This window comes from Mobula hypostoma, chromosome 3 (genome assembly GCF_963921235.1).
Source record: "Mobula hypostoma chromosome 3, sMobHyp1.1, whole genome shotgun sequence".
In the NCBI taxonomy this organism is placed as follows: Eukaryota; Metazoa; Chordata; class Chondrichthyes; order Myliobatiformes; family Myliobatidae; genus Mobula; species Mobula hypostoma.
Genome location: NC_086099.1, coordinates 167173145 through 167193277, shown reverse-complemented (window position 1 = coordinate 167193277; position 20133 = coordinate 167173145). Strand labels below are relative to the sequence as shown.

Here is a 20133-nt window from a genome sequence, read left to right as displayed (position 1 = left end):
GCACTTACCACACCCACTGTTTCTACAGCTGCACTTACTTTTGGCAGCCCCATGGGTACAAGTGAACTGTCTTGGCCAGCCTACAAAGCAGCGAGCGGGCCTCAGGCAGCAATTCTTGAGATCTCATTTCCGGACTACCTGATGATCTATCAGTGCACTGAAAGGTCATTGAACTTAGCTCTGTCTCTAACTGTCTCCACTTCTGATCTCCTTGTGTTCTCCTCAATAATTCCAAAAAATCCTATCATCCGAGGCAAATAAGAATCCAAATGCATGTGTCTTCTTCTTTCTAATATTTCCCTGTAAATTTAGAGATACCTTGGCTTTACTTGCTTTTGGTCCTCTTTTGAGCACCAAGTAGTTAATAATTTTTTTAGGAGCATAAATTAGCCATTTACCCCTCGAGTATGTTTGTGCCATTCAACAAAACCATACTCATATAACCCCTGTCATCTTCTCAGCTTTTCCCTGTGTTTCTTACAGTATGTTATGATTTAAAATGAACAGTGATCGAGTATCAACTGCTGCATTGGATGTAGTGGTGGTGGTGAAGTTATTAGATGAGATCCTTGATCGAGAGTTCAGAGTTCAAATCCCAAAATGCCAGCTTCAAATCTAACTACTAACAAATAAATAAAATTGCAATAAGAACTAATGCCAAGCAAGGTAATCATGAACCACTAATAATTGTTAAAAATTCAACTTGTTCACTAATATCTAGGCAATCTGTCATTGTACCCAGTATGGGCAGTATGAGACAACAGAAACATGTTAATACAATTGACTTTTAAATAAAATGGGTAATAACTGCTGCCTTTGCCAGTGTTGTCCACATCCTGTGAATGAATCAAAAGGAACAAAAGGGTATTCCAAATTTCTACCATCCTCCACATGTCGAGACTTTAGTCTGATTTTGTGACTATACACCCTTACAGGACTCCCCAGTCACTGCAGATAGTCTCCCTTGATCAATACTCAGCTGTCCTTCCTTTTGTGTGGACACAAATCAAAACCCCTTTACAACACCACTGTAAAACTTATGTCCCAATATTCCACTTAAATGGGTCTTCAAAGTATATGTAGTCCCACTATTGCAAAAGATCCTCGCAGCCTTCTTTCTTGCTATGGGCCCGTTTTACATAGAAAACCTACATCACAATACAAGCCCTTTGGCCCACGATGCTGTGCCGAACATGTACTTACTAAAAACATGCCAAACATGTTTGCATGTGAATTTTCTCTGGAGTTTGCGGGATTGGTTTGCAGAGATTATCTTCTCTGATAGATTTGAGGCCCCTGAGATCTATGTTCAAATAAGTGGTTGCACTGAAAATGAATCATCATTTTAAAATGCCTTCAAATTAAGTCCTGTGAATAACATGCACTCCAATATAGATCAACTTTCCTTCTTGCATGATGATTCTTCAAGCACACTTAGCCTACTGACATCTATAAATGTAAAACCTAGCAGAACCAGATCCACGAGAACCATAATACCGAATTGAGGATCTAACTCTAGTTCACCTCCACATTAAAAACCCAAGCTACTTCCAGATTTTAAAACAGAACCCACTTTTACACTCTTCAGCCCATCTGCCATAATTTTCCTGCCTATAATATCCAAAGCTCTCATAGCCTCCACTCATGAGCTCCAGCTTATTAAAAACTTTTCCACCTATATCCTATCCAGAGAAATTCCACCAGTTTATCACCTACCTTCTTTCTTCAGCTTCTATTCCCTCAAAATTCAAATTCAAAATTCTCTCTGGTCACTTTCTCTGCAATATCCTTCACTCACATAAACCTTGCATCTTTCTATGTAAAAAACATTAAAGTGTATGTAAAAAAGTACATGTGAATATGTAATATAACAGCATTCAACAGCCATTTTGGTAATAAAATATATAACTTTGTCCTGAGGTCTCCTCGAAATAATGTTAAAGAGATTTTTGAAGCACTTGAAGGCAGGTTCACAACTATACTACAACTTGTAACAAGGAGTGCAACAGCCACAGACATACATCCAGTCTGAATAAATATCCGTTTGAAGAAACCCTCCTCTGCACCTAGTGAGCATTACTAATCAGTGTCACTTACCACGTGACTGCAGGAGTAATCAGCTGGGTCAAAAATGGCCCAGGTGTCGAAGATTCTCTTGAGTAAAGGGTGTATTACTAAATCTGCACAGGAAGTAGCAAGTAAACAAAAAGAAGTCCTATAGGCTAAATAGTAGACCAAAAGAAACAATGGTTATAGAAAATCTGAACACAGATTAATTCAATAAAAAGGAAAAAGGATAAAATGGTAGCTGGAGCTTAATAACTACAAGAGTGACCTGGTTTTACACAATTGAACATGCAAGTTACTTACAACCTAAATGAAACAATAGATGTATTCTTCCTGGATTCCTTTGAAAAGGAAATCATGTGTGGGAACACTGCCGTAAAAGTGTAAGAAGACTTTTATTGGCCTTGGAGATTGCCCTGCGTATGTATCACATGATCACTGATCTGATAGCCCCATGGAAAGTCAAAGCTCTTCCCTTCATAAGAAGTTATACAGATGTTGGAAGACTATTTTAGTCAACCTCCATTTGAGTAGGGATCTACAAATCAGCACAAAAATCATATAATAGCAAAGTTTGTGACTCCACTGTGGTGCTGGAAGATCTCTTGAGGAAAATTAAACAGCCACTGATCATGTATTCTTGCATGGTTAAGAAACCAAGGCCTTTCTTCTGCTCAGTCCCTCACTGTAGAAGAAGATTACAGATGGCAACAATACAGATGAGAGATGTAAAAGTAGGGAGAAATGAAGTGCTTCCATTACATCTGCCCACAGCTGCACCTTCCATCGACACCTGACTTCTTTTTCTCTCTGTCAAAGTCGCTTCCGCTAAATGCTTCTCCCTTAATGCATTTCAGTAAGTTTCTAAATGTACTGTACATGTATATACTTCACGAGACCATAACCTCTCCCCACGTTCAGTCCCACCAGTTCTAGTGTGAATTTCCTCTCCCTCCTCCAACATTGCTGCATCCTGGATCTGGCACTTCTGCTTTGTAATATCTGAGCATCCCTTGGCCCTGATTACTAACTGACATCCATTTAATGTTATGTCATCTGGAACTTGGGAAAAAAAATTACAAATCAATCAGAAAAAGTAAGAGAGGGGAATAAATGGTTCAGTCTTTCAAAGGCACAAGGGACTAAATAACTAGAAATGGCTTGAAACAACAATCCAGCATGATCAGAACAATAATATTGTTCACAGGATTTATTTGGTTGTTTGCCAAAGTTTAAGAGTTGCATCAGAGGAACCTGCACAGAATTTTGGTCCTTCTGTCTTTACCCTTAATCCACTTCTAAGTAGGTCAGAAATAATTCCTCCCCCCCCCCCAAGTGATTTTGTTATAATACAATTTCATTTTTCCTTTAGGATGGCTCCAGACTTACTGGACTCCAGAAAATCAAGTTACAGGCTGGCATTGCACAATTTCCAGTCTGCAGAATGCATACCAGGGATCAAATGGCTCCATGGCAGTGATCCACAGCACAGCCTGTTTGAATTTCTATCTCCCTGTGTTTGTAGTGGAACCACTATAAGACTCAAGGGGGCACTTCAAATAATTGCAGATACCCAAGAAGCATAGCGGAGTACTATGATAGCAGGGGAAATGGATTTTAATTCTGTTTGATATCATACTCAATATTCTACATTATAGATTTGTCTTGGCATAATTTAATTACTGTAAAAATGAAGAAGCACAAGATATTTATTTATCTAGAATAAATAGAAATTACTGCATTTTAAAATATCTGATTCAAGCTTTTATACAATTCATGCATTAAAAGCATACATCATCAATGGTTACTTCACCTTTAGAGTTTTCCAGCAAAGGCAACACAGTATGCAAGAAGCTTAGAACAGATTACTAGAGTTTGCTTATCTGAATGCAGTAATATGAGTATATTTTTCAATGACCCTTGCATAACACACAGTGGTCAATTTTCCCACCATCTAGAATGCTTTTAGCATTTGGGAGGAAACTTGTATACTTGAACTTTTGGAGAACATTCAAACTCCATTCAGCTAGCATCTGAGATCAGGATTGAATTTAGGTCACTGGAGCTATGCAGCAACAACAGCACTAACTGGCTCTGGTGTTAGGAGCTTGTCCTTTACAAACAATTTTTAATGCTAAAAATAACCAAATAATTTAAGTAGTATTGCAATGCAAATCAAATTATAAAATTTGAGGTTCATGTAAACATTCTCTCAATAACTAAGTTAATAACTGCACATACACAAAATAGTAAAAAGAAAACAGCCACGAGATAAATTAACTTACACAGAACATGTGACCATATGACTGGTATTTGTATAAAGAAGTATTTGTGCATCAGACATTGCTTTAAGATGAATTTTTGATTAACTAATCAATTTCTGCTCCTTCACATTCAATCTCTTGCATGTTCTGAGGTACCATAAAGTTCTGGGCTAGCAACCAGAATGCTGGATCATTGATCCAGAAACAACAGTTCTAATTGCACCACAGAACCTGAGCAATTTAAATTCAATTCAATAAATCTGAGATTTAGTGTTAGTTGCCCAAATGATTAAACCAGATTGTAATTAAATTTTAATCTTTAGAAAATGGACATAGAAGGATATCAGCAGAGTACAAGCCCTTCAGCTCACGATGTACTTACCTTTCAACCCACTCCAAAATCAATCTTACACTCCCCTCCTACACACACTGCCTTATACGATGTGAAATTTATTGTTTTGTAGCAGCAGTACAATGTAAAGACATAAAATTACTATAAATTACAAAACAAACAAACAGAACAAAAAATAATGAGGTAATATTCATGGATGGCGGGGAGGGCTGTGCTCGTGATGAAGCTAGCTCAGTCAACAACCCCTCTGCAGCCTCCTGCGATCCTGTGTGTTGGAGACTCTACCAGGCTGCAACCAGACCGAATGCTCTCCACCAAACATCTGCAGAAATTTACAAGTCTTTGATGACATAACAAATCTCTTTAAACTCCTAACAAGATAGAGTTGCTGGTGTGTCTCTTCATGACTGCATCAAATTGTTTTGTCCAGGACAGATCCTCAGAGATGTTGATACACAGGAACTTAAAGTTGCTCACCCTTACCACCACTGAACCCTCACAATCAGTTCCTTGGTCTTGCAGACATTAATTGCAAATGTTGCTGCAACTCCATTCAACCGGTCAATTTGCCTCACTCGTGCATTCCTTCTCATTGCCATCTGAGATTTTACCTACAACAGTGGTGTCATTTGCAAAATGGCATTGGAGCTGTACTTAGCCACACTGTCATGAGATTATGAAATCAGAGTCACGGAGTCATGTGGCAAAGAAGCACAGTTAGTTAATTCTTCAGCGCAATTTGACTATGCTGACCCAGATGCCTCTCTATGCTAACCCCAATTTGCCAGCATTCAGCCTAAATAACTCTATTCCATTACATGTACCTGTCCAGATGCTTTTTAAATACTGTAACTGTACTTAGCCTCTACCACCTCCTCAAGCAGCTTGCCTCATTACATCCAGTATGCCCTGTGTGAAAAACTATGCTCTAGTGAAATCCATTTAGCCTGTCCGATCTCTCTTTGTAACCGAAGCCTTCTATTCCAGGGAGCATTTGGAGAATCTCTTCTGATCTTGCTCTAGCCTACTGCATTACTATATCCTATCTATAGTGTGCTGATCAAGGCTGCACACAGTATTCCAGGAACAGCTGAATCAATGTTTGCAACATGATGTCTCAATGCTTATACTTAGTAACTCAGATGAAGGTAGGCAATGAAATGCCTTTTTACTGCGCCATTAATCTGTATTGTTATTTTCAGGGAGCTAACAACTTGTACCACAAAGTCCATCCACACATCAACACGTCTTAGGTCTCTGTTATTTACTGCATATGCCCTGCCAGTATTAGATTACACTTTTTGGATTAGATTCCTCCACACATAAAGACTGAATGTTAAAGCCTAGTGGGACACCAGTGGCAAGAGGCCTCAGGCAATGCATGCTCATGTCTCGCCTCCACTCTGTCCTGAAAATCTTTGTCAGGGGGTGAATTCAGGGGTGCAAACAGTGAGATGAGATGTTCAGATTTCTGTGTGCTTCAAAGAGTCTCCTAAATTCCTGAACACAGGCATAGTCAATTCAAATTGTTTTCTTCAATCTTGCCATCGCAGGAATTAGTCTAGTGAAAAGCATTTCCTCCCTTAGGTAAGAACACCAAAACTGCATTCAGTACTCCATGATTGCTCGTTCTAAGATTCTATGTGATTTAAGTAAGATATCATTGCTCTTGTACTCAAAACTTCTTCAATGAATGTAAACATATGATTTACTTCTTAAATCCTACCAGCAGCTGTATATTTGCTTTCAATGCCTAGAATACAGGGACAACAAGATCCCTTTGTACATTAACACTTCCCTTTCTATCATTTATCACCTGTCAAATAAAACCCCGATTTCAATTTTGTCTACCAAAGTGTATAACTTCACATTCATCCACATTAACTGTAACTGTCAATCACTCGCCCACTCATTCAATTTGTCTAAATTGCCTGAAGCCTCTTTGCATCCTCCTCACATCTCACAATCCCACCTAATTCAGCAAATGCAGGGTGATTACATTCAGCTCCTCTATATCATTGATATATAATATGAATAGCCGGGGCCTAAGAATTAATGCCTGTAGTACTCCTCTCGTCACTGTGTGCTACCCCTAAAAAGATACATTTATTTCTACTTTCTATTTCCTGTCAATGTCTATATATTACCCCAACTCCCATACACTTTGTTATTGCACATCAACTTCTTTTGTAGAATTTATCAAGGTCATCTGAAAATCCAGATGGATTACCTAGTTGTTCCTTAACTATTCTACCAATTACATCCTCAAAAAGCTTCAGTAGTTTGGTTAAACATGATCTTCCCTTCATAAGTCCAAGTTGACCATGTCTAATCTCATTGATATTTTCTAAGTGTTCTGTCATAACATTCATTATTCCATAAGAAACTGCAAGGTAAGAAGACTCTGATGCGAGTGATATACAGGGCCCTGAACAGAGGCCAGGTTGTGGGATATAAATTTCAAAGAGAAATAGAAAAGATATGTAATAAGGACAATGTTATGATAGTCACATGGGGGATTTCAATATGCAGGGTGATTGGGAAAATCAGGTTGGTGCTGGATGCCAAAAGAGGGAAATTTGTAGATTGCCTTCAAGATGGCTTTTTAGAACAGCTTGTGGTCGAGCCCACTAAGGGAAAGGCAATTCTGGATTGGAACTCTTAGGTGACAGTGATCATAAAATGATAAAATTCACCCTGCCGTTTGAGAGGGAGAAGATAAAGTCAGATATATTAGTATTACAGTGCAGCTCCTCCTTCTGAGGGAGGAGCTGGCCAAAGTTGATTGGAAGGGGACTAGCAGGATGACAGCAGAACAACAATGGCTGGAGTTTCCGGGGGTAACCGGTGGTGCGGGATAGATACATCCCAAAAATGAAGAAGGATGAAGCAACCATGGCTGACAAGGAAAGTCACAGTCAGCATAAAAGCAAGTGGGAAGTTAGAGGATCGGGAAGTTTTTAAAAATCAATGGAAGGCAACAAAAAAACAGTAAGGGAAGAAAAGAAGAAATATGAAGGTAAACTAGCCAGTATTATCAAATAGGATACCAAATATTTTTCAGAAAAATAAAGAGTAAAAGAGAGGTGAGAGTGGATATTGGATCCACTCAAAATAATGCTGGAAAGGTAGTAATGGGGGACAAAGAAATGGCAGACGAACTTTTTGCATCAGTATTCACTGTGGAAGACATTAGCAGTATGCCAGAAATTTGAGAGTGCCGGTGGGGGGGGGGGGGGCAGAAGTAAGTGTAGCTGCTATTACTAAGGTGCTTGAGAAGCTGAAAGGTCTGAAGGTAGATAAGCCACCTACACCACAGGGTTCTGAACTCACTTTCAAAGAATTTTCATCTCATGTTCTCGATATTTATTGTTTATTAACTTCTTTTTTTCTGTTTGTTTTTGCACAGATTGATGTTCTTTGTCCTGTTGGGTGTGGTGTTTCATTTATTGTATTATGGTTCTTTGATTTACTGTGTATGCCCACAAGAAAATGAATCTTAGGGTTGTATTTGGAGACATAAATGTACTTTGATAATACATTTACTTTTAACTTTGAACTTTAAGTGCCTCCTCTTTGTATCTAATTTCTTCTATTCACAATGGATGGTTTACTTTCTTTGTTGTGTTCTGTGTCAGATATGGATATATATCAGAATCAGAATCAGGTTTATTATCACCGGCATGGTGAAATTCATTAACTTAGCAACTGCAGTTCAATGCAATACATAATCTAGCAGAGAAAAGAAAAAAAATAATAGTAATAATAAATAAAATAAAAATAATAATAATAAATAAAGAAGTAAATCAATTACATATTTTGAATAGATCTTTTTAAGTGCAAAAAAAAGAAATACTGTATATTTTTTAAAAAGTGAGTTAGTGTCCAAATATTCAACGTTTACTTAGGAATCGGATGGCAGAGGGGAAGAAGCTGTTCTTGAATCACTGAGTGTGTGCCTTCAGGCTTCTGTACCTCCTACCTGATGGTAACAGTGAGAAAAGGGGACTGGAGGTCCTCAATAATGGACGCTGCCTTTCTGAGACACTGCTCCCTAAAGATGTCCGATGGGGCTGACTTGTTTAATGCTCTCCACGGTACAACTATAGAAGTTTTTGGGTGTATTTGTTGACATGCCAAATCTCATCAAACTCCTATTGAAGTATAGCCGCTGTCTTGCCTTCTTTATAACTATGTCGATATGTTGGGACCAGGTTAGATCCTCAGATATCTTGACACCCAGAAACTTGAAGCAGCTGACTCTCTCCACTTCTGATCCCTCTATGATGATTGGTATGTGTTCCTTCGTCTTACCCTTCCTGAAGTCCACAATCAGCTCTTTCATCTTACTGATGTTGAGTGCCAGGTTGTTGCTGTGGCACCACTCCACTAGTTGGCATATCTCACTCCTGTACGCCCTCTTGTCATCACCTGAGATTCTACCAACAATATTTGTATTGTCAGCAAATTTGTAGATGGTATTTGAGCTATGCCTAGCCACACAGTCATGTGTATATAGAGAGTAGAGCAGTGGGCTAAGCACACACCCCTGAGGTGCGCCAGTGTTGATCTTCAGCAAGGAGGAGATGTTATCACCAATCTGCACAGATTGTGGTCTTCCGATTAGGAAGTTGAGGATCCAATTGCAGAGGGAGGTACAGAGGCCCAGGTTCTGCAATAACTCAGGATTGTGGGAATTAAATGCTGAGCTATAGTTTATGAACAGCATCCTGACATAGGTGTTTATGTTGTCCAGGTGATCTAAAGCCATGTGGAGAGCCATTGAGATTGCGTCTGCCTTTGACCTATTGTGGCGATAGGCAAATTGCAATGGGTCCCGGTCCTTGCTGAGGCAAGAGTTCAGTCTAGTCATGACCAACCTCTCAAAGCATTTCATCACTGTTGATGTGAGTGCTACTGGGCGATAGTCATTAAGGCAGCCCACATTATTCTTCTTAGGCACCGGTATAATTGTTGCCTTTTTGAAGCAAGTGGGTACTTCCACCCGTAGCAGTGAGAGGTTGAAAGTGTCCTTGAATACTCCCGCTAGTTGGCTCATACAGGTTTTCAGAGCCTTACCAGGTGGCCCATCGGGCCTTCCGCCTTGTGAGGGTTCACTCTCTTTAAAGACAGCCTAACATTTGGCCTCTGAGACGGAGATCACAGGTGCAGCAGGGATCTTCACAGCTGGTAGTGAAGCATCGCTGCCATTCATGCTATTGGGTTTCATTTTGTAGGAAGTAATGTCTTGCAGACCCTGCCAGAGTTGCTGTGCATCCAACGTCGCCTCCAACCTCGTTCGAAATAGTCGCTTGCAGTTCCTGCATTCATGTCTTCAATGTTAGCCATTGCCACCTACTGTTGTGATATTAATGAAGGTTCCCAGTTTTTCAGAGCCAACTCATTCCTCATATCTTTGTTGTTTCCTTTGTTTAGATTTGGACCCCGATTTTCGATTGAACAGCTTCACTTTCCATTCTAATGAAATTCCTATCAGTCCTCTTCACTAAAGGATAAGGAGGACTAATTTGCCATGATCATCCCTGACCTTGATTAGAACTGCTTCTGTGTAAGACAGGGCTTGAAACCCAAGAAATACAGGAACAAAAAACAATTCTTGCTGTTGTTCATTGATTTTGATCATTTTAGCTTCATAGAAATAACCAAGTACCTCCCTCTGCAATTGGATCCTTGACTTTCTCATCAAGAAACTAGTCAGTGTGGATGGGAAATAACATCTTCTTGCTGACAGTTAACTCTGGCACACTGCAAAGGCTTAGCTTACTGCTCTACTCTTTCTACACCCATGACGATGTAACTGGGCACCAATTATAAACTTGCCAATGACACAAATAATGTTCTATTTTTCCGAGGAATCTGCGTCTCTGAAGATCTATCCAGGGCCCGACATATTGATAAATTACAAAGAAAGAACAACAGTTGTTATACGTCATTAGGAGTTTGAGAAGACTTGGTATGTCACCAAATACTCTCGCAAATTTCTATAGATGTACCGTGGAGAACATTCTGACCAGTTGCATCACCATTTGGCATGGAGGGACCACCGCACAAGATCAGAAAAAGAAACCTCAGCCAGCTCTATCATGTGCACCAGCCTCCCCAGTATCGAGAACACCTTGATGCCTCAAAAAGGGGACACCCATCATTAAAGACCCTCATTACCCAGAGCATAACCTCTCATTGCTACCACCTAGAAGGTGGTACAGGAACCTGAAGACATATGTTTAATGCTTTAGAAATAACTTCTCCCCTGTGCCAACAGATTTCTGAATGGACAATGAACCCATGTACATTAACTCACTATTCTATTTTTTCTTTCTAGCTCTCTTTTTGCACTATTTATTTATTTTATATATATATATATTCTTATCGTAATTTATAGTTTTTTATTATGCTGCCGCAGAATAACAAATTTCTCGACATATGCCAGTGATATTAAACCTGATTCTGAAAGAAACTCTTACTTTCGTAGGGAGTTTTACAGCCTCAGGAGATATTCACTTTAATTTTTAAATTAAATGTCTCAAGAGAAATAAAATCAATAAAGTGCCTTACAATTGTTAGAGATTTTTCAATTTGTCTCTTCTATTTCGAAACAAATGACAATCAATCACACCATTAATGTATTTTTTAGGTAATTCAGCAAGCTTATACTGTGTGTCATTGAACCAAAAAGATCATCTTTGATCACATTTTAGCTGAACTCCTTCAGGATAGTAAGAGGTTTACCAATTCAATTTGGGAACAACATGAAGAAATTCTGTAATAAAGAAATTATAACTGAGTAAAGAGTTAGTAGCTTAAGGAGAAGAAAAAGGCTGGAATTTTAAAAAGTGAATGGGAAAGAATTGCCAGGTCACATCTCAATGTAGTCCTCTGTTGCTATGGCAGGGGTCTCCAACCTTTTTTGCAATGCGGACCGGTTTATTATTGACAATATTCTTGCGGACCGGCCGACCCAGGGGTTGGAGGTGTAGGGTTGCCAACGGACAAGAGTAGCTGTCAAATACGTTGTGTTTACCCAGAGAAAGACTACAATGACCATGAAGCCTTGCGCGGGCACCAGTGCACATGCGTGACTTGCGCATGCATGTACATGCTGATTTTTTTCTACAAATCGTTTTTGGCGATTCTGTTCGGCGGTGGGGGTGTTAATCACGACCAGAATATAGGTGATAAGTGGCTAATACACTCAATTTCGTTTCTAAAAGGGTTTATCTAATGAATTTAATATTAAACACACAGCGCATATTTTCCTCGCATGAATATAGTGATAAGTCAATTATCAGGGGAGGACAGGGGAGCTTGAATTAAGTGTTGAACGAACTTCCAGTAAAAGTGGTAGAGGCAGGTTCGATATTATCATTTAAAGAAAAATTGGATAGGTATATGGACAGGAAAGGAATGGAGGGTTATGGGCTGAGTGCAGGTCGGTGGGAGTAGTGTTCAGCGCGGACTAGAAGGGCAGAGATAGCCTGTTTCCATGCTGTAATTGTTATATGGTTTATATAAGTCAACAGCATCATAACATTCTAAGCAACGTTTGGATATAGCGCATATTTTCCCCGTTTGAACATATAAAATCATTGCAACACACCAATATCGCTGAATCAGTGGGAGCCCTGAGCTTGATTTCCTGGAACAATACAGTCCCATCGAGGGGTGATGGGAGACAGCGATACTCGAAGGGGGTTCCTTATGTCCAGTCTATTCCGCAATTTAGTTTTCGTTACATTCATTGCAGAGATATGTTGGAAATGGAAGCAACGTTTTCAGTGCTTTCGTGGCTGTCTCAGGATACCTAGCCTTGACTTTGATCCAGAATGCCGGCAGAGATGTTATGTCAAACATACTTTTCAGCCCGCTGTCATTTGCAAGCTCGAGGAGTTGATCTCCTTCCTGCGCTGAAATGGATGACGCGTGGGTAATGACCTCGCATGCATTCAAGCTCAACAGTGGGCATGACAGGGAATGAGGAAAGGTGCAGCTGACTCATATCGCCAAATCACATTGTTTCCTCGCGGCCCGGTAGCACATGCTTTGCAGCCTGGTGGTTAGGGACCACTGTGCTATGGGACTTTCTTCTACTCTCAGAAACTCATTCTGTTCCACATTATCCTTGCCCCTATTCAAATCCTTTTATACCTCTTCCCCAGCACCATGCACATTTTCTCATCAAGAATTGTTTCTTCTTATTGTTATCTCAACCAACAGATAATGACAAGTATAAACTATCCTCAATCATCCTTGTCACCGTCTCCACTTTAACATCACTCCTTATAGTGAAGGTGTAGTAATGGTTAAGAATATTAATAATCATAAAACAATTACAGGGATACAAAAGAAAATAATCAGCTGGGTTACCAAAAAATACAGATACTTGAAATCTTGAATAAATCAGAATATGATGCAAATATGCAGTATTTGTGGAAAAAGAAACAGACTTAATATTTTGTCAATGACCATTCATTAGAAGGTCACTGTCCTGATAAAAAGCTCTTGACCCAGGAGGTTTACTCAGTTCTTCTCTCCACGAGTCTTGCTTGACCTGCTGAGAATATCTAGCATTTTCTGTTCTCTCTTTTCTTAAATATACACAGATAGTTGAGACTTTGTATCTGTAGTTTGGACTCCCAAAGGGAATGGTTACAACAGATACTGTAGATGTAGGGGGGTGTGCAAACACAAATGTAGAAAGTCATGCTGCAGCTGTATAAAACTGATTAGGCTGCATTTAGAATTTTGTTTGCAGTTTTAGTCACAGCATGACAGGAAGGACGTGGAGGCTTTGGAGAGGGTGCAGAACAGGTTGTTGCTTTAAGGTGAAGCTGAACAAACTTTGGGTTGTGTTCTCTGGAGTGCTGGACGCTAAGGAGTGACCTGATGAATTAAAAGAGGCATGGATATTCAGAGTCTTTTACACAAGGTGGAAATGCCAAATACCAAAGGGCATAGGTTTAAGATGAGAGGAGGATTATTCAAAGGATATGTATGAGTTAAGTTTTATTTTTTTTCCACAGAGTGGTAGGTGCTTGGAACAAGCTGCCATTGAGGTGGTAGAAGCAGGTATGAATACACTTGATGCACAAGAGGAATTTAGATAGATACATGAATAGGCAGGAAAAAGAGGGATATGAACAACGAGCAGGTAGCTGAACGGCTGGCTCAGATATGTGGGCAGTAGGGCCTGTTTCTGTGCTGTACAGTTCTATGAGATTTTTTTTTAAATGGTGTATATAGAAATTGCAATGTCTCTTTAAATTGCAAGTGTTTCCTTACACTTACAGAATTTGGTGCACACATCACAATTACAAAAATCTAACCATGAATGTGTTAATCCTTAATTAGCTTCCTAAGATTTTCTTACCATTAATTAAAGAAACATAATTACAATAATTCCCAATAGCCAAGTCCTAACACCATTCACTTTCAATCTTGAAGACTGCAATAATTGCACTAATTTTGCAATACTGGTTTCTCTGCTGCCATTAACCTGTTTCTCCTGTTTATCATAATAAGTGCAATTTCCACTCCAGCAGTTGGTTGGCCATGCCACAGCATTAAAATAACTTCTGCAGCTACTGAAATATCTCGTGAAAGAGGCTGTAACATGAATATTGCACACTAGATACAAGCAGCCATGTGGTCACTGAATTGGAGGATGCAAATACTAGTGGGGCATCCCCTTTAAAGGAAAACAAGACGGAAAGCTCAAAGTGCAAAGTTAAAACTGGGTGTATTGTGCTTAAGTTGTTTAAAGAAGTTAGGTAAAATCCTGAAAGAACTTGCCGACTCTTAATAAGCAAGCTGCACTATGTAAATATCAAATAGTTGTTTAATGTTTGTCAAAGGGAACACCTCAAAACGTTTAACCCAATCACTAAAATCAAGAGATTCTGAAGAGCTGGAAATCCAAAGCCGCAGACACAAATGCTAGAGGAACTAAGCAGATTAGGCAGTATTCATAGAAATGAATACACAGCCAACATTTCAGACCGAGGCCCTTCAAAAGGACTGGAAAGGAGTGGCCATCATTTTTTGGGGCAGGTTAGCTCTCCTTAAGCACCTCAGGTAGTATAGTAACACACGCAAGCTGCTGTGAGTTCACAAGGTCACAAGACAAAGGAGCAGAAGTAGGCCATTCGGCCCATCGAGTCTGCTCTGCAGCTCCCCTATGAGTTAAGTTATTCACCCATCCAGTTCCAATTTCCGGCTTTTTCCCCATATTCCTTGACACCCTGACTAATTAGATACCTGTCAATCTCCTCCTTAAACACCCTCAATGATCGGGCCTCCACAGCTGTATGTGGCAACGAATTCCACAAATCCACGACCCTCTGGCTAAAAAAATTTCTCCTCATCTCTGTTTTAACTGGGTACCCTCTAATTCTAAGACTATGGTCTCTTGTCCTGGACTCACCCACCAAGGGAAACAATCTTTCCACATCTACTCTGTCCAAGCCTTTCAACATTCGAAATGTTTCTATGAGATCCCCTCTCATTCCTCTATACTCTAATGAATACAGTACAAGAGCCGACAAATGCTCCTCATATGTTAGCCCCTGCATTCCAGGAATCATCCTCTCATTCTTCTCTGAACTCTCTCCAACATCAGTACATCCTTTCTAAGATAGGGGTCCCAAAACTGGACACAGTATTCCAAATGAGGTCTCACTAATGCCCCATAGAGCCTCATCAACACCTCCTTACTCTTATACACTATTCCTCTTGAAATGAATGCCAACATAGCATTCGCTTTCCTTACTGCCGATCCAACTTGGTGGTTAACCTTTAGGGTATCCTGCACGAGGACCCCCAAGTCCCTTTGCACTTCTGATTTTTGAATTTTCTCCCCATCTAAATAATAATCTGCCTGATTATTTCTTCTTCCAAAATGTACAACCGTACATTTGTCAACGTTGTATCTCATCTGCCATTTCTCTGCCCACTCTCCTAAACTGACTAAGTCTCTCTGCAACCTTTCCGTTTCTTCAACATTTCCTGCTCCTCCACCTATCTTGGTGTCATCTGCAAACTTAGCCACAAAACCATTTAATCCATAATCCAAATCATCGATATACATCGTAAAAAGAAGCGGCCCCAACACCGACCCCTTTGGAACACCATTAGTAACCGGCAACCAATCAGAATAGGATCCCTTTATTCCCACCCTTTGCTTTCTGCCTATCAGCCAATGCTCCACCCATTTCAATATCTTTCCTATAATTCCATGGGCTCTCAACTTATTAAGCAGCCTCTTAAGCAGCACCTTATCGAAGGCCTTTTGAAAATCCAAATACAGGTGTCCCCCGCTTTTCGAACGTTCGCTTTACGAAACCTCACTGTTACAAAAGACCTACATTAGTACCCTATTTTCGCTTTCAGAAGGTGTTTTCACTGTTATGAAAAAAAAATTCTGCGCGCAATAAAAGGCAGTGCGCCCCGAGCAGCTGCTCTGCCCTGGATTCTCACCGGCATTGCTTTAACACGTGCCTGTGAGCAGCTGTTTGCAAGATGAGTTCTATGGTATAGGAAAAGCCTGAAAGAGCTCATAAGGGTGTTACACTTATGGTAAAACTAGACATAATTAAGTGTTTTGATCGTGGTGAACGAAGTAAGGACAACGTGAGTTTGGCTTGTGGAAGCTGACGACGACGATGTTGAAGAGGTTTTGGCATCCCATCGCCAAGAACTGACAGATGAAGAGCTGATGCAATTGGAAGAAAAAAGGATAACAATCGAAACCGAATGAGTAATGATAAAGTATGACTTTAATTTTGAAAGGGTACGTCAGTTCAGGGGATATTTGCAGGATGGTTTGAGTCCTTATTAAAGAACTGTGTGATAGAAAAATGCGCGAGGCTCAGCAGTCAAGCAATCCACATCAGCCACAGCAGACGACGAACCTCGGCCTTCAACATCGAGGCGGGCAATCATAGGAGAAGATGAGCTGCCTGCTCTAATGGAAACAGGTGATGAGATGACACCCCAGTGTCCCACCACCCCAACCCCCAGGCCACGGACAGATACCGATTCATGGAGAATGCAAAGGTAGCCGGGAGGCACACAACACATCTTTAAGAAAAAAGCCGAAATAAACCTGCTAATTAATTAGGTGCCACCGACACGTAATTGTCAGCCCAGATCAGAGACGACGCAATCGGAAATCGGCACTGATCTGGGCCGACAATTATGGGTGGCACCTAATTAATTAGCATGTCCGTTTCGGCTTTTTTCTTAAAGATGTGCTGCGGACCTCCCGGCTACCGCTGGACCCCTGCGTTCTTCGCGGTAATGTATCACTCAGCGGCCTGGAGGGTGGGGGGCCACTGCACCACCCAAACTCCGACAACTCAGTCTAACACACCATCATCAGTGTGCTCGCTGTCTTCCCGACTCCCGTAAGTGATACTACACTGTACATACATTATTTCTACTTTATATCAGCTGTGTATTTTTACGTGTTATTTGGTATGATTTGGCAGTTTCATAGCTTAAAGGTTACTGGAGAGCGCTTGCGCGTGTTTTTGCCAACAGCGCTTGCGTGAGATTTTCTGCTGACGGCGCTTGCGTGAGGTTTTCTGCCGACGGCGCTTGCGTGAGATTTTCGCTCCAGAGAACAGGTCAGTAATGATTGTGGAAAAGTATTTCTACTTTATATAGGCTGTGTATTTATCATATCATTCCCACTTTTACTATATGTTACTGCTATTTTAGGTTTTATGTGTTATTTGGCATGATTTGGTAGGTTATTTTTGGGTCTGCGAACGCTCACAAAATTTTCCCATATAAATAAATGGTAATTGCTTCTTCGCTTTACGACATTTCGGCTTACGAACCGTTTCACAGGAACGCTCTACCTTCGGATGGTGGGGGAAACCTGTACAAAACATCCACAGCCTCTCCCTTGTCAATCTTATTTGAGATTATCTCAAAAAATTCCAGTAGGTTGGAGAGGCAGGATCTTCCCTTCATGAAACCATGCTGGCTTCGGCCTATCTTGTCATGCACCTCGAGGTACTTCATAACCTTGTCCTTGAGGATTGACTCCAATATCTTTCCAACTACCAAGTTCAGGCCAGGCAGTATCTATGGAAAAGAATAAACAGTCAGTGTTTGTAGAAACATCAACAGTTTACTCTTTTTCATAGATGCTGCCTGGCTTGCTGAGTTCCTCCAGCAATCTGCGTGTGTTGCTTGAATTTCCAGCATCTGCAGATTTTCTCATGTCAGGTGGAATAGCCTTTCCTACTATCAAAGTTGTGTTGACGGACCAAGAAGTTCCTCGGTGATGTTCATCCCCAAAAACTTGAAACGGGAGACCCTTTTCACTATCTCACCATTTATGGATAGTGGGGCTTGTTCAGGAAATTCCCATATTTACATGCAACAAGTGACTTTGATAATCTATAACACTCAAAGGCCATTGGCAAACCAGGGTGTAACATTATTCAGCGTCAAAACAGCCCTCAGAAAGAAGATGCTTTTCCAGTTTTACTGTCTTGGCTTAGATGCTTCTATATCTCTCACTAGATGGCAGGAGATTGACAATGTCCAGGATTGGATAGGTCTTTAATGATGTTACGAGCACACTGTAGACACTGAGAGTTGTAGATTGTTTCCATGTCCTGTAGTTGAGTCCCAGTGATGTGCTATCCTAATCAGCAGTTGAAGTGCTTTGTGATCTTTCTTACTGCAGCTAGAGTACCACACTGTCATTCTGTGTGACAGTATGCTCTCTGTCACACATTCATAAAAGTTGGCCAGCAATTTTTGGGGCAGGTTAATGCTCCTTGAGCACCTCAAGTAGTATAATCGCTGTTGTGTCTTCCCTACTATCGAGGTTGTGTTTTCCCTACTATCGAGGTTGTGTCTTCCCTACTATCGGGGTTGTGTCTTCCCTACTATCGAGGTTGTGTTTTCCCTACTATCGAGGTTGTGTTTTCCCTACTATTGAGGTTGTATTGACAGATCAAGAGAGCTCTTCGGTGATGTTCATCCCCAAAAATGTGAAACTGGAGACCCTTTCCACTACCTCACCATTAACGAACAGTGGGGCTTTTTCAGGACCTCTTGCCTTCCTGAAGTCAATTAACATTTCTTTTGTCGTCTTACTGTTGGGTGATAGGTTGTGGTTCCTACACCAATCAGATAGTTTCAGCAACACACACAAAATGCTGGAGGAACTTTTTTTTTCTCCTCAGCTTTTTCTCCCCAGTCCTGCCGAAGGGTTTCGGCCCAAAACGTCGACTGTACTTTTTTCCTTAGATGCTGCCTGGCTTGCTGAGCTCCTCCAGCATTTTGTTTGTGTTGCTTGGATTTCCAGCATCTGCAAATTTACTCTTGTTTGTGAGATAGTTTCAGCACCTCCCTTCTATATGCTATTGTTTGTGATGAGGCCAACTGTAATTACAGTTGTGCCGTTTGCAAATTTGATGATTGAGTTTGTATAATGAGCAGGAGTGCAGTCATAAATGAAGAGAGAGTAGAGAAGGGTGCTCAGGACACACCCCTGTGGAGCACCGGTTTTCAGGGTTGGGGGGTGGGGTTGATGTGCACTTTTCTAGTTTCAACATCTGGGAACGGTTAGTGAGGAAGTCCAAAATCAATTACAGGTTGTTACGCCTAGATCTAAATTATGGAGCTTGACGTTCAGCTTGCTTGGTAGTATGGTGTCAAAAGCCGAGCTGTAACCAATAAAAAGCATTCTGACATAGGTGTCTTTGTGCTCCAGTTGGTTCAAGAGAGTATGAAAGGCAATAGAAATGGCATTTTCAGTTGAGCAAACTGATGCTGGTCCAAGGAAACCGGGATTACATCCTTGATGTGGGACATGAAGTATGCCAGAACCATAGCCTGGTACAGCGAAAGATTGCAAGTACCTGTCAGAACTTCTGCCAACTGGTTGGCGCAGTCCCTGAGGACCCATCTGGGTATGCTGTCTGGTCCTGCTGCTCTGCGTGCATTGACATTACAGAGTGTACGCCTCACCTCGTGAATGTTCAGCGTCCGTGCAGTTCCTCCATCTGATGTTAAGACCCTTATCACTGGTTCCTTATTGTCCATATCAAAATGAGCAAAAAAGTTGTTTAGATCTTCAGCTAGTTTGGTGTCATCATGAGCAGAATAGGGGAGCTTTTCTTTGTAATCTGAAGTGGGTTTGATGCCTTCCCAAGCATGTTGGGGATCAGTGGCCTTATAGGAACATGTCTCAATCTGTGTCTTATGTCTAAACTTGGCAGTCCTGATGCCTTTCTTAAGATTTGATATGGCCTCACTTATGCTTAAGCATCACCAGATCAAACATGGAGGTACCTTCATGAACTCTCACAGCCTCCGATGCCCTGTGGTTTCGGGCTCTGAGGCCGACATGAGAGCATCCTTCAGGAGAGTGAACCCATGGAAAGCATCCAGCTCATTCAGGGTATC

The 20133-nt window shown here is 40.8% G+C and overlaps 1 protein-coding gene across 1 annotated transcript in view; it reads right to left on the bottom strand.

Annotated features, from left to right (window-relative positions):
• The window catches only part of LOC134344376 (inactive phospholipase C-like protein 2), a 241387-nt gene that overhangs the window by 46331 nt on the left and 174923 nt on the right, over positions 1–20133 (bottom strand). The window lies entirely within an intron of this gene.